This window comes from Numida meleagris, chromosome 2 (genome assembly GCF_002078875.1).
Source record: "Numida meleagris isolate 19003 breed g44 Domestic line chromosome 2, NumMel1.0, whole genome shotgun sequence".
NCBI lineage: Eukaryota > Metazoa > Chordata > Aves > Galliformes > Numididae > Numida > Numida meleagris.
Genome location: NC_034410.1, coordinates 14244564 through 14255950, shown reverse-complemented (window position 1 = coordinate 14255950; position 11387 = coordinate 14244564). Strand labels below are relative to the sequence as shown.

The following is an 11387-nucleotide window of genomic DNA, read 5'->3' as shown; positions in this document are numbered from 1 at the left end:
CTCACGCCTGTTTTACAGGGCATTTCTTACAGAATCAAAATTCCTTGACGATTCGTGAGAAGCTGCTGCCTTTTTTATCAGTAGGGAGAGGGAACGCCTTTGATAGTTTCAATCAGGATGACAGGAGCTGCGCTGAAAGGCAGCAGGAGGAAGCATACTTTTAAGGTCACTGTCCACTCCAGGATTTTTAACCTTGCTATGGTTTATTTCTGTCCTCCTTTCTGTGCTAGCCTTGCTCCTCTCCCTCGCTCAGACTGGAATGACCTGTCTATGCTTTCTGTTTGATGTGGGTTTTGTGTATCTGCACAAAGTAATTCATAACCACTGGGCAAAAGGCAGTGCCCATACCGCCTCATTAGCCAGCAATTAAGAAATTTCTGCCTGCACAGAGCTATAAAGCCCAGCAGTGCTTCAAGCCCTCAGCGTTCAGTTCAGTGCTTGCATAGGGCACAAAGCTGCCATAGTGCTGCAGGAAGGCATTTTGTAGCGTGCTCTGCAGAGTGCATTTTGGGCAATGATTTGAAGGTTTTAAGACTTGCTTCATCTTAGCGTGTTTCCACACCTTGAGATTCCCTTCTCCTTCTGCGCACAGAGCTGAGCAGAAGGGAATCAGCCGTTCTGTTGGGTTCCACGCGCTCTCTGCCCAAGCTCTCTGGTTCAACATCCCCTAAGTGATTCTCCCTTTGGTAATTCTTCTCTTGCTCACATTTCAAGTTGCTTTCTGAGACCCAATCAAGAGGAACAGGACTCAAATTCTTCACGTAGTACTCTTAGATAAAAAAGGTACGCCTAAGTAAAAGGTTTAAAAAAGGGTGATTCTACCTTCTGGGCCGTTTAATATCAGGGAACGTGAACGTGGGCCCCTGCCCCCTCACCTCAGTACTGCTGGGGGCTGTGGCAGGGAGGGCCGCAGACTGAAGTGGGGACTCGGTCTCTTTCCCGGTGGCCCAAAGAACGATTCATGGTTTATTTGGAGGGGACCAAGGAGGGAGCGGGGCAGGTCTCGGTGTGACAGGGAGGGCCGTCCCGTGTGACAGGGGGCTCAGGACCGGGGTTCCTCACATCGCGGCCCACGCCGGGCGGGGCGCGGCCCCTTTAAGGAGCGGAGTAGCGCCCGCAGGAGGCGCGCGGAAGCGGGGCCGGGCTGTTGGGGGGCGCGGGGCGGGGCCGGGCCAAGTGGAGGCGCGTCTCGTCCGCTCCCGTCCCGTCCCGCGTGGGGCCGTTGCCGGCGGTTGCTCCTCGCGCGCCCCGCCGAGCTCGACTCCTTCGGTTTCCCCCCGGTGCTGCGGCGGCGGACGCTGCCCTGCCCCGCCCCGCCGAGGAGGAGGGGAAGGAGGAGGCGGCGGCCCCTGCCGCGGGGTCCGCGCGGCCGCCCCGCTTCCCCCGCCCCGTCCCGCCCCGCTCCGGCCGGAGGCTCGGATGCCCGAGGCTGCGGCTGCCCCGAGCCGCGGGCTGCGAGGTGAGCGGCGGCGGGTGGGGCGCGGGGCGGCCGGGGCTGGGGGCGCGCCGCAGAGCTCCTGCAGAAAACTTCCCCGTTTCCTCCCCCTCGGCTGGGCGAAGCCCGCAGCCCCGCTGTCCGCCCGCTCCGGCAGCGCGGTGCTGCCCTCGTGCCCCGCACCTGCCGCCCGCGCTGGGAGCGCCCCGACGGCGCCGGGCTCGGGGTCAGCGGCGTTCACCTCTCCCCGTGCGGCGGGGCTGGGCCGGCCCGGAGCTCTGTCCCTGCTTTCAGCTGGAGAAAGGCAGCAGCGGCGCGCACGTGTGCTGTGAAGAAAGAGGCTTTATCGCGGTGTTGAGGTTCGTGTTCGCTGGTGCACGGAACCGCTTGGCAGGGCGTGCTGGTAGCGGTGAGCGCGGTGCCCAGCGCCGCAGCCAGCTGCTTACTGACACCTTGGGATCTGTTTTACTCATAATGCTCCTTAATGCTGCACGTGATGGCGGATTATGGTTCTCTTAAGAGAGATTTAAGCGGTCTCGCGAAGATCAGCTATACTCAGGTTTATTACTTGGCAGGGGGCAGCAGCCCTGGGCTGGGGAATCAAATGGGAAGTGCGAGTTATCCGGTTAGTTGTGATGCTTTTGTGGGTGTTTGAGAGCTGTCAGCGCTATCGCTGCCCCATCCCCGCTCAGTGTCCCACACTGGTACGCGCCCTGAGTGCATGAGCCACCCTGGTTGGATTGCATGCTTCCTAAGAAGCAAAGCAGACTGTATCATACTGAAAAGCATTCTCAGCTTGCGGTTATCTTAATCTTTTCTGTTCAAAATGAAAACAAAAGCCACTTCAGAATGGGAGTGTCTCGACAGATTCGCACGGCTGAGGAGGTTTGTGACAGTAGTGTCGAACGCAGCTTTTTGTGTGGGGTGCTGTGCTGTGGGAGCTGAAGCATGGCTGGAGCTGAGGTGTGCTGTCCCCTGGCCGTGCGCACGGGGCAGTAAGGGTCTCCAGCTGTGTTTGTAGAGGAACCGTCCTGGATCTGATCCCTGAGAGACAGTGGTGCTCCTCTCATGTGCTCAGTGGCTGTGTACTTGGCTCCTGCAGCACGGCCCTGACTGCCACCAGATGGACTCCCTGGGTGGGCACGCTGTTCTTCTGTGCCTCGATGAAAAGGTGCTGGTCTTAAAACGCACCTGGCCATAGGTAGCAGTGTGGTGAGATGCATGGGAGCATTCTTCAGTTCTGCTCTGTTTATCTGTCCGAGCACTTTATTGGATGCTATGGTATTAATTAATTGAGATGCTTTTATTTTTTTTTTCTTTGTTGTCCTTGTGGGAAATATGTTTCAGCTTCCACTTTGGGCAAGGCAAAAAAAATAAGGCTTAGAGCTGTGTCATGGGTGTGCATGCCTGTCAGCCTCTCTGGCTGTACCGTTGTTAGCCTCCCTGATACAGGCAGGACCAAAGCGCCTGTCCTGCACAGAAACTGCTGACATTACAACAGGAAAATTGTGGGCTCTGGAGCAGTGAAGTTCTGAAGCAAATTCCTGTCTCCAGGTTAGTGCTGGCTCCTGCCAGGTGCAACCTGACCGTTCCCCTGGGGGAATCATTTCACAGCCCCTGCTTCTTCGAAAATGCACTGTTTCTAACTGCACTGCTCAGTTCTGTAGATGCAAACCATGCTGACTCATATTGTGAACTGTTGCAGCCTTGCTCCATGTAAACACAAGCACACTTCTAAAATATTTAATTTGCCGTGTCCTCAGTGGAGAGCTATCCCACAGCTCCTGGCAGAATTCCCAGAAGCAGCAGATTTGGGGTGCTGGGAGTTGCAGAGGCCATTGGTGCCCGGCGGGATGGCTGTCTGAACTGGTTGAGTTGTAGTTTGTCCTGGCACCGGGACAGTTCAAACTGAACAGGTATTTAATCTTGCTGAAAGCAAGTCTGCTTTGAACAGTACTTGGTATGTGTATAAGCGATTTAGAGCCTGTTGGGACATGGCTGTCGAGAGATCTACATGGTAGGGAAATCTCTGTTACAGAAAGTAAACTTTGGTGTAGTTGTACCTCCTAATAATTTTTAAGTACTATCTGTGTGGTTATAATAAAATCCAGAATAAGCTATTAAGAGATTTGTTTTCTTAGTTCCTCCTTAGTAAATAACAACTGCAATTACTTTGTGAGTTGAATTTACATCCATATGTAAAATGTTAAAGAGAACTGAGAAACTTGTCCTGCTACTGATCCATGTGTGCACACAAACAGCCCAGAAGATCTTTCAATATATAACTTGGCTACAAAGAAGTAAAAAGAGGTGGTAAAAAGAGTGATTTCCAGATACAAGTGCAGCTTGGTGCAGATCACTTACATCTCATTTGCTCTTGTGGGTTGACTGTCAGTACATTACATGTAACTGTTAACAATCAGCTGTTTGCTGAACTGTGCTAAGCTTCACGGATGTCTTAGCTCATTCCAATATCCTGCTCTTGCTTCCATTAATCCTTTTTTATTTTCAGAACAAGACTTTAGAGACACTAGCACACTCAAAGCTGGATAGATCTGAGTAGCAAACCTGGGTCAAAACTGGAGAAAAAGCTCTTGGTATAGTTTGGGCTGAAGAGCTCATACTGAGGTTGTTTACTCTAAGGAGTTACAGAATGGTTTGGGTTGGACTGGGCCTTAAAGACCATCCAGATCCAACCCCCTGCCATGGGCAGGGCTGCCCCCCAGCAGCTCAGGCTGCCCAGGGCCCCATCCAACCCGGGCTTGAGTGCCTCCAGGGATGGGGCACCCACAGCTTCTCTGGGCAGCCTGTGCCAGGGCCTCACCACCTTCGGAGTGAAGAATTTCCTCCTAACACCTAGTATAAATCTGCCCTCTTCCAGTGTAAAGCCTTTACCCCTTGTCCTATCGCTACACTCCCTGAAAAATAGTCCTTCTCCAGCTTTACTGTAAGGCCCTTTTGCATACTCGAAGGCCACAGTGAGGTCTCCCCAGAGTCTCTTTTTTTTTCCTCCAGGCTGAACAGTCCCAGTGCCCTCAGCCTTTCTTGTAGGAGAAGTGCTGCATCCCTGTGAGCATCCTCGTGGCCTCCTCTGGACGTGCTCCTGCAGCTCCACCTCTTTCCTGTGCTGGGGACCCTGGGTGCAGTAGTCCAGATGGGGCCTCATGAGGGCAGAGCAGAGGAACAGTCACCTCCCTGTCCCTGTTGGTCATGCTGCTTTTGATGCAGCCCAGGATACAGTTGGTCTTCTGGGCTGCAGTCACACACTGCTGGCTCATGTCCAGCTTTTCATCCACCAGAACCCCCAAGTCTTTCTCCTCATGGCTGCTCCCAATCCACTCTCTGCCTGGCCTGTGTTTGTGCTTGGAATTGCCCCGAGCTGGGTGCAGGACATCGTGCTTGGCCCTGTTGAACTTCCTGAGGATTTCATGAGCCTGCATCTTGAGCCTGTCCAGGACCTGTGGATGGCAGCCCTTTTCTCCAACATAATCAACCACACCACTCCCCTTATTAAGTCAGTAAACTAGATGAGGGTGTGCTCAGTCCCACTGTCCATGTCATCAACAAAAATGCCGGTCCCTCGATGATATAAAGCATCACTCCCAACATGGCATGTCAGCAGCTGTTCCTAGTGCCAGTGCAGCTGGAAGAGTAAATCTGTGTTCTTATCTTTACAAACGTTAGGACTGCAGGGTAGCATGCCTGTCACTGCTTTGCCTCCAGGAAGGGCACCATGCTATAGTGCAATAGCATTTTGGTGCAAGAAGTATGTTCTCTGGGGTTGTGATTCAGGGCTTTACTTGTTTCCTTCTTTGTTGCACACACATGTTCTATTTCTATGGGGAAAGTCTTAGAAATCTGGCTTTTTTAACAAATGAATTTTGCTAGAAAATCTGTATCAGAAGTCTGAGACTGAAGTGTACGGATGTGACATTTAGTTGGGTAGGTTTGCAAAGGCATACACTTCCTGTTAACCAATGACAGAGTCTTCCAACTCCTGTTCCTAAATTCTTTCTGTGCTCACTATTAGTAGCGCTTTACTTTAAAAAATGAAGACGGTTAAATATTATGCTTGCATCTGTTTCAGTTGCTATGACAGCTGTCTTTGTCCAGTTTTAGCCCCCATACTCTGGATAGCTCTTAACTGGGGTTTTAGCATTAATAGTTATGTACAGAGGAAGTAGCATTGAAAGATTTCCTCTTCTGTCTCCTCTCACTTAAAACCAGTTTCTTTTCATTGTACTGTTTTTAATCAAGATGTGGATGGTTGAAACATTCCATTACTGTATTTTGGTGCCCAGCGTAATTAGAAGTGGTACAGTTATGGTATAAAGTAGTAACCAGGTTGTTAGCACTGTTTAATCATGGCTTGTCTTGAGCAAGAAAGATGGGACCAGTGATACTGTGCTTCTGAGACATGAAAACTTGAAAAGATGTGATGCAATTTTTGTGCATGGTCACGTACAAAAGTGTGCCATACTTAGTTGGCAGTTGCAAAACAAGCCAGCGCTCCTTGCAACACGCTATCAGTCATTGCAAAACCAGCAGGCAACAAAGACTATCTCTCTAGGTGCAAGCAGTGCAATGTATTGTCTTCAGATACAAACTTACCTTTGCATTAATGCGCAAAACTGGTGTAAAAAAGCTGCAAAATGGCCCGTGCTCAGTTAAATGCTGCTTTCTAGCACGCTGATTATTTCTTTCTCTGAAGTGGATAGCTAACTTCTGTGTACTCAGTGTCTGTATTAAGAGTTTCTATGTTGCTGTCTTCCTGGCGCTAGCTGGACAGCACTGTAATGAGAGCCCTTGTTGTATGGCAGCCTGCTGGTCTGAAGACAGCGTTTCTGGTAACTGCCGGTGGTAGAGTAGCAGCAGTCTGTGACCCTAATCCAGAGCTGTTCTAGAGGGTAACTTCCAGTGCAGAATATCATAGGGTTTAGCCCAGTTGGAGGGCCAGCTGCTTATTTTGGAAACCAAGCTGCTGTTTTTTAAGATGAAAGCCATATTTTTGTGAATATGAACTCTTTTGTATCTGCTGGCTGTGCCTCGTCTGAAGGCAGGAGCAGCTGTGGTGCGTCCGCCAGGCCTGCATTTGGCTGTTGCTGCCATTGTGTTGTGTGTAAACGCGCGCCATTATTTTGGATCACATAGCAGCCTGTTCAAAAGGGTCTCGCATTCCCCAGCTGTTCCGCAACTTTTCCATCTTGGAGCTTGCCAGCTGCTTAATACAGGCAACTGTAGCTACATTTGCTTCTGTGGTGTTAAGTATTAGCAGAGATAAAATTGACTTCTTGCTAAATGCTGAGAGCCCCTGTGCTGCTTCTAATGGACTTAAACCAGAAGCAGACTGTTCTTACTACACCAGAGTTGCAAGGAGATGCTTTCTTTGCCACTTATTGCATCGACTGCATAAAAAACGTCTTTTCCTATAGATTTGGCACAAGAATGAAATACAATGTTTTTTACCTATTGCTGTAAATCCACAGCCTGTGGTAGTAACTAATCTAAGAGAAGCTCCCCTTACAGCCTCATCAACAGCTCTTTTGTTCCCCTGCTTCTCTGAACTGCCTTCGGTGGAACAAGGCACCTTCTGATGGTTGTCAGCCAAGGCGTTCATTTCCCCACTCTGAGTTATGTTTCACAGGCAGCGCCGCTGGGATCAGGTGTCGAGGAGGGACAGGGCTGTGACACTGGTTTCTGCCGTGCGTGCTCAGCCCAGGTGAGGGCCCTCAGCTGCTCCTGCCTGCTGGAGTGTTCCGCCCAGCCATGGGAGGAATAGGGCATGGAAAGTGAACTCCTGAGTACACGAGTATGACCCTGTAGATAGAGAAGTCAAAACGCAGTCTTCTTAGGAAGGCTGAAGGTGAACTTCAGTTGAAGTTTTGAGCAGGGAAACTGACAGCTTTGGAGGCAAGAGAAATCTTTCAGTGGCCAAAGTTACTGTTCTAAGCGCTTAACCTGTGCTACAGTGTTAGCCTGAAACTTTGGATAAGAAAGAATGTGTCCTTGTTTGCTGCAAGGGAGTGCTGAAGATGGGATAAAGGTAACTTTTCAGAAGCGTGGGGTGGTTTCCTTAGCTAGTATTGTGTACCCCGCTGCAAGGGGCTGGATCAGGCACTTACTTGAAAACATTTAATGTGCTTTGTAGTTTAAGGATGTAAAGTTGCGTTTTCCTGGCTGCGTGAATCATTGCATGGTGAAGGAGAGTGGAAGGGAACATACGCGTTCTTGCATTCCCTCTACACCAGGAACATTCCCTCTACACCAGGCTCTTAGTCACTCATTTTAATTGATCTGAAAACCCTCTTATTCAGAGAGGGAATTTTCAGGTGTCTGTAGAAAGATATACATATTTTTTCCCCAGCCTGCTTTTTCTTTCACTGGGCCTACCCCATCACAGCTGGTCATAGCTGCCCTGCTCACGTTAACATGATTCTGGTAGTATTCGTGCTTAATAGCATGATGACTCTGGCTTAACAAGAAAGCACTGCCCTATAAAAACAAAGCAAAAATACAAAAAAAACCCTCCCTTGATTTAAGGTAGTATATTTCAGGATCTGTTCTTATTTCCAAATAGCTGAGATTTTGAACTTCTCCATTCCAAAGCTAGTGAGCTAGTGTCTTAAGAGACGTTAGAACACTGATTGTCTTTGGCTAGATATTCGCTCTCGTCCTCTGGAAAATTACTCTTTCAGACTCTGTGTTGGACTATTAGATCAGTGTATCTCTGAAATCAGAGCAGAAGTACAGGCGGCTGGTTTAGAATGATCTTATTAGGTACATAGTTACGTTAGCTGGGCAGACTCATGGTTTTTAGTTTTAAATATGTAGTTAATACAGAGGAAAAAAAGTAGAAATGCATGTTCTGGGGTTAAAAACGATACGCACAAATGGATTTTCAGAAACAGGTACTGAATTCTTACCCAGAACAGCAGAATGTCCAATGTTTCAAAAACGGAGAAGACCAGTGAGGGGAGGGAGAGGTGAGTGAGGAATGGAGGAGAAACATATGTCACAGAGAAGGTTAGGAAACATCTTAATATTCTTTTTAAAGTACTTTTGTTTAATTTATAACTCTCTCTGGAGTGAGCTGAGGGAATGGACATGTAGGAGTGGAATTTGAGAAGTATAAAAATAAGAGGGTGTATGTCCTCAGTTAAGCAGAGGAAGAAGACAATATCTGACGAATGATTTTAACACCTCTTATTAAAGGCTTTAAGAAAAACAAATACTTATTTTCCTTGAAAGGCGGTGGGAAGCTGAGTGACGTGACTTTAAATGGCTTTAAATCACTAAACACATTCAAAGGAGTGGAGGAAAAAGGAGTTATCCTTCTCACCCATGTCCAAAACCGTTCCTAACTGAAATTGGTGGAAGTTCTGGAGACGCATTAAAAAAGAGCGTCAGAGAAAGCTTCTTGTTGCTTTTAAATGGAAGGTTCTGCCAATGTTGTGAACTTGGCTTAAATTTGCTCCATCCCCTAAAGGGGAAAATATTTATTTTAAAGTTTCCTCTAAATTTAAATTGGCTTCCCAGCCAATTAAAGACATGTCTGTCCATGTCAAAGCCTTCCAGCTCCAGGAAAGCTGGCAGCTCTGAGCTCAGCAGAGGAAGAGACCTTGGGCTGCACGGGAGAGCAGCATTTCCAGCAGCAGGGAAATTCCTGTCCTGAACCGTAACTTGAATTCATCCCTTCAACCTTTGCTTCCTTTTGCTGTTAATGATTTCCTTTGCGCAGCTAGTGGTAAGCGCTGCTCTGCCTGCCTCACCGTACTGCTTCTTCCATTGCTCTCTGGAACTAAAAACAAAACTATAGAATGGATTAATTTTAAAAGAGCAGTAGACCAGCATCAGGCAGAGCTGCTTCCCCAAGCTGCAGGCTTCTGTTTGCTGAGAGCTATCTACAGCCGTTGTGATTGGTTTCTCTCCAGGCTGGTCATTGCAGCTCTTGCCGTGGGTTGTCCAGCACACTGGTGAGCTCAGGTGTGTGTTGTCTGATGGGCTGCCTGGTTCCTGAGCCTGTGCTGTAACCGTGGATTGGCCACGTGCAAGGCACCGTGGAGCTGTTACACATGGTCATGGAAAGATTCGAGAGTTTGGAAGCTGGCTTCAGCAAAAGCTGCAGTAGCGAACAGAAATACATACAAAAAGGTGTATTTGCAGTACAGGTCTGGCTTTTGTGTGCTTCTTTTTTGAGGGTTTCCTGTTATAGTTACTCGAGTTCTGGATGCTGTGCCTTGTTTATGAGCCACTTGTGGGACTGCCTGCTCATTCGTAGCAGGCATTGAGTTGTTACAAGCTAAAACATAGCTGCCACTCCCACCATACTCCAGAAGACTACTCAATTTTTGTATTCCTGAATGCATTATGCTGTTGGCTTTAGGCTTCAATTATGTTAGGATATTGTGTCATTTGTGGTTTCAAGTGTATACTGTGACAAATGCTACTCCAAAGGAGTTTGTACCAAACCTGATCCTTGCAGAGCTCAGAGTAAAGATTCCCCTGAGCTCCATAAATACTCTGACTGACGCTTTGGGTGAAATCTCCTCTCCCCAGTGTCCCATACTGGGGGAACCCCTGCGCAGGCTGGAGCACAGAGCGTGCTGTGCCTGCCCTCTTCCTTCCTGTCATATTGCACAGGCCAGGAGTCTGCAGATAAAAGACTTGGTTATTTTAAATACACTTGTTTATCTTGTCTCTGTAATATTTGGTGCATGTCTGACTTTACAACTTGCATGCAAATACCAATTTTGTATTCTTTTTGTGGGTTGGCAACAAAGCAAAAAGCCTGGAGAATGGAAAGTTATTTTTATGGATTCTTGGTATGGAATGCAAGTTTAGTTCTTCCAGCTTGAAATAAAGTTCCTTTGAATAAAATTAATTTAAAGTGGCAGTGAACTCAGATAAACAACTTCCTAGGACTTACTTAAGCTAATAAAAGCTAACTAGCATAAGTAATGGCTGCTGGGCATGCATTTCAGGTTCTTAAAACTCGTGGTTTAAGAAGGCAATGCCTGGATAGTACATCTGTATTAAATTTCATGTCTGAAATGCACAGTGCATTGTACCCTGCTGGGATAGCACAGCCACATACAACTTGAAGGGATCTGCATGGGCAGGAGATGGCAGATTCTGGGTGAGAATTTCTTTTCCTTTAGTTTGGGAACCTAATCTGCCTTCCCACGGGGAACTGCCATTTAGTTTCATCTGACTCACTTTTGAAATCTTGACCTAGGGGCCTTTTAAAAGAGATCCTTAGAGCAGCATTGATTTGGACATGCTCTCTGTGGGCTGCCAGGCCGTGCTTGCTGGCCATGAGCTGCTGGCACCGAAAGGCACGGATGTGTGTATGAAGTAAACCCTGGGTCTGCATGGTTTGTGCTGAACATCAGCCCACCCTAAAGGTCTCTTCAAATGCAATCCAGAGAGGCAACACCTTAGCTGTTACCTTCAGGAATTATGATTACTTGTGAAATTCCTAGAGCAACATACATGTGTGCATTTGTGGCATAATAGTAGACAGCATCCTTCCAATAAAGCAAGTACTACTTCAGGAAATGGTTCTTATGCAAAGACTGGCACGAGGACTTAGCATTGTGCCAGTCTGCTGAAAAAAAAAACAAGTAATCTTGATGTTACAGAACTCAGTTTCTCAAGGAAGCTCCAAAAAAAACTTTTTCCATGAACACGTTGGTATGAATTGGCATTCTTTCTTGCACAGGAAACCACAAATTCTTATTGTGGAAAACTTCTAACTCCTGTAAAATAGTAGTTAGTTTTGTGTTTTAAAGCTGTTCAGAATGTTCTGGGGTTTTTGGTGTGGGCTGTAGAGCTGCTGTAAGAAACTCTGCTATTTTGATAAGCAGAAGATCACTTGCACAAATGTTTGTCCAAAGTCTTGTGTCCATTTGTACGAGTTACAAGAGCCTGGATGCTTGTCAGATACCTGCAA

At 47.8% G+C, this 11387-nt stretch overlaps 1 protein-coding gene across 5 annotated transcripts in view; it reads left to right on the top strand.

Moving 5' to 3' along the window:
- Positions 1205-11387, top strand: part of SVIL (supervillin) — a 131329-nt gene continuing 121146 nt past the window's right edge. For 2 of the 5 annotated variants that reach the window (XM_021385507.1, XM_021385502.1), the window contains exon 1: positions 1207-1459. The gene's annotated coding sequence lies outside the window, so the exon portion shown is untranslated. Of the gene's footprint in view, positions 1460-1593; positions 1795-11387 lie in introns of those variants that run through there. The other 3 variants (XM_021385499.1, XM_021385505.1, XM_021385503.1) reach the window with 3 other exon arrangements.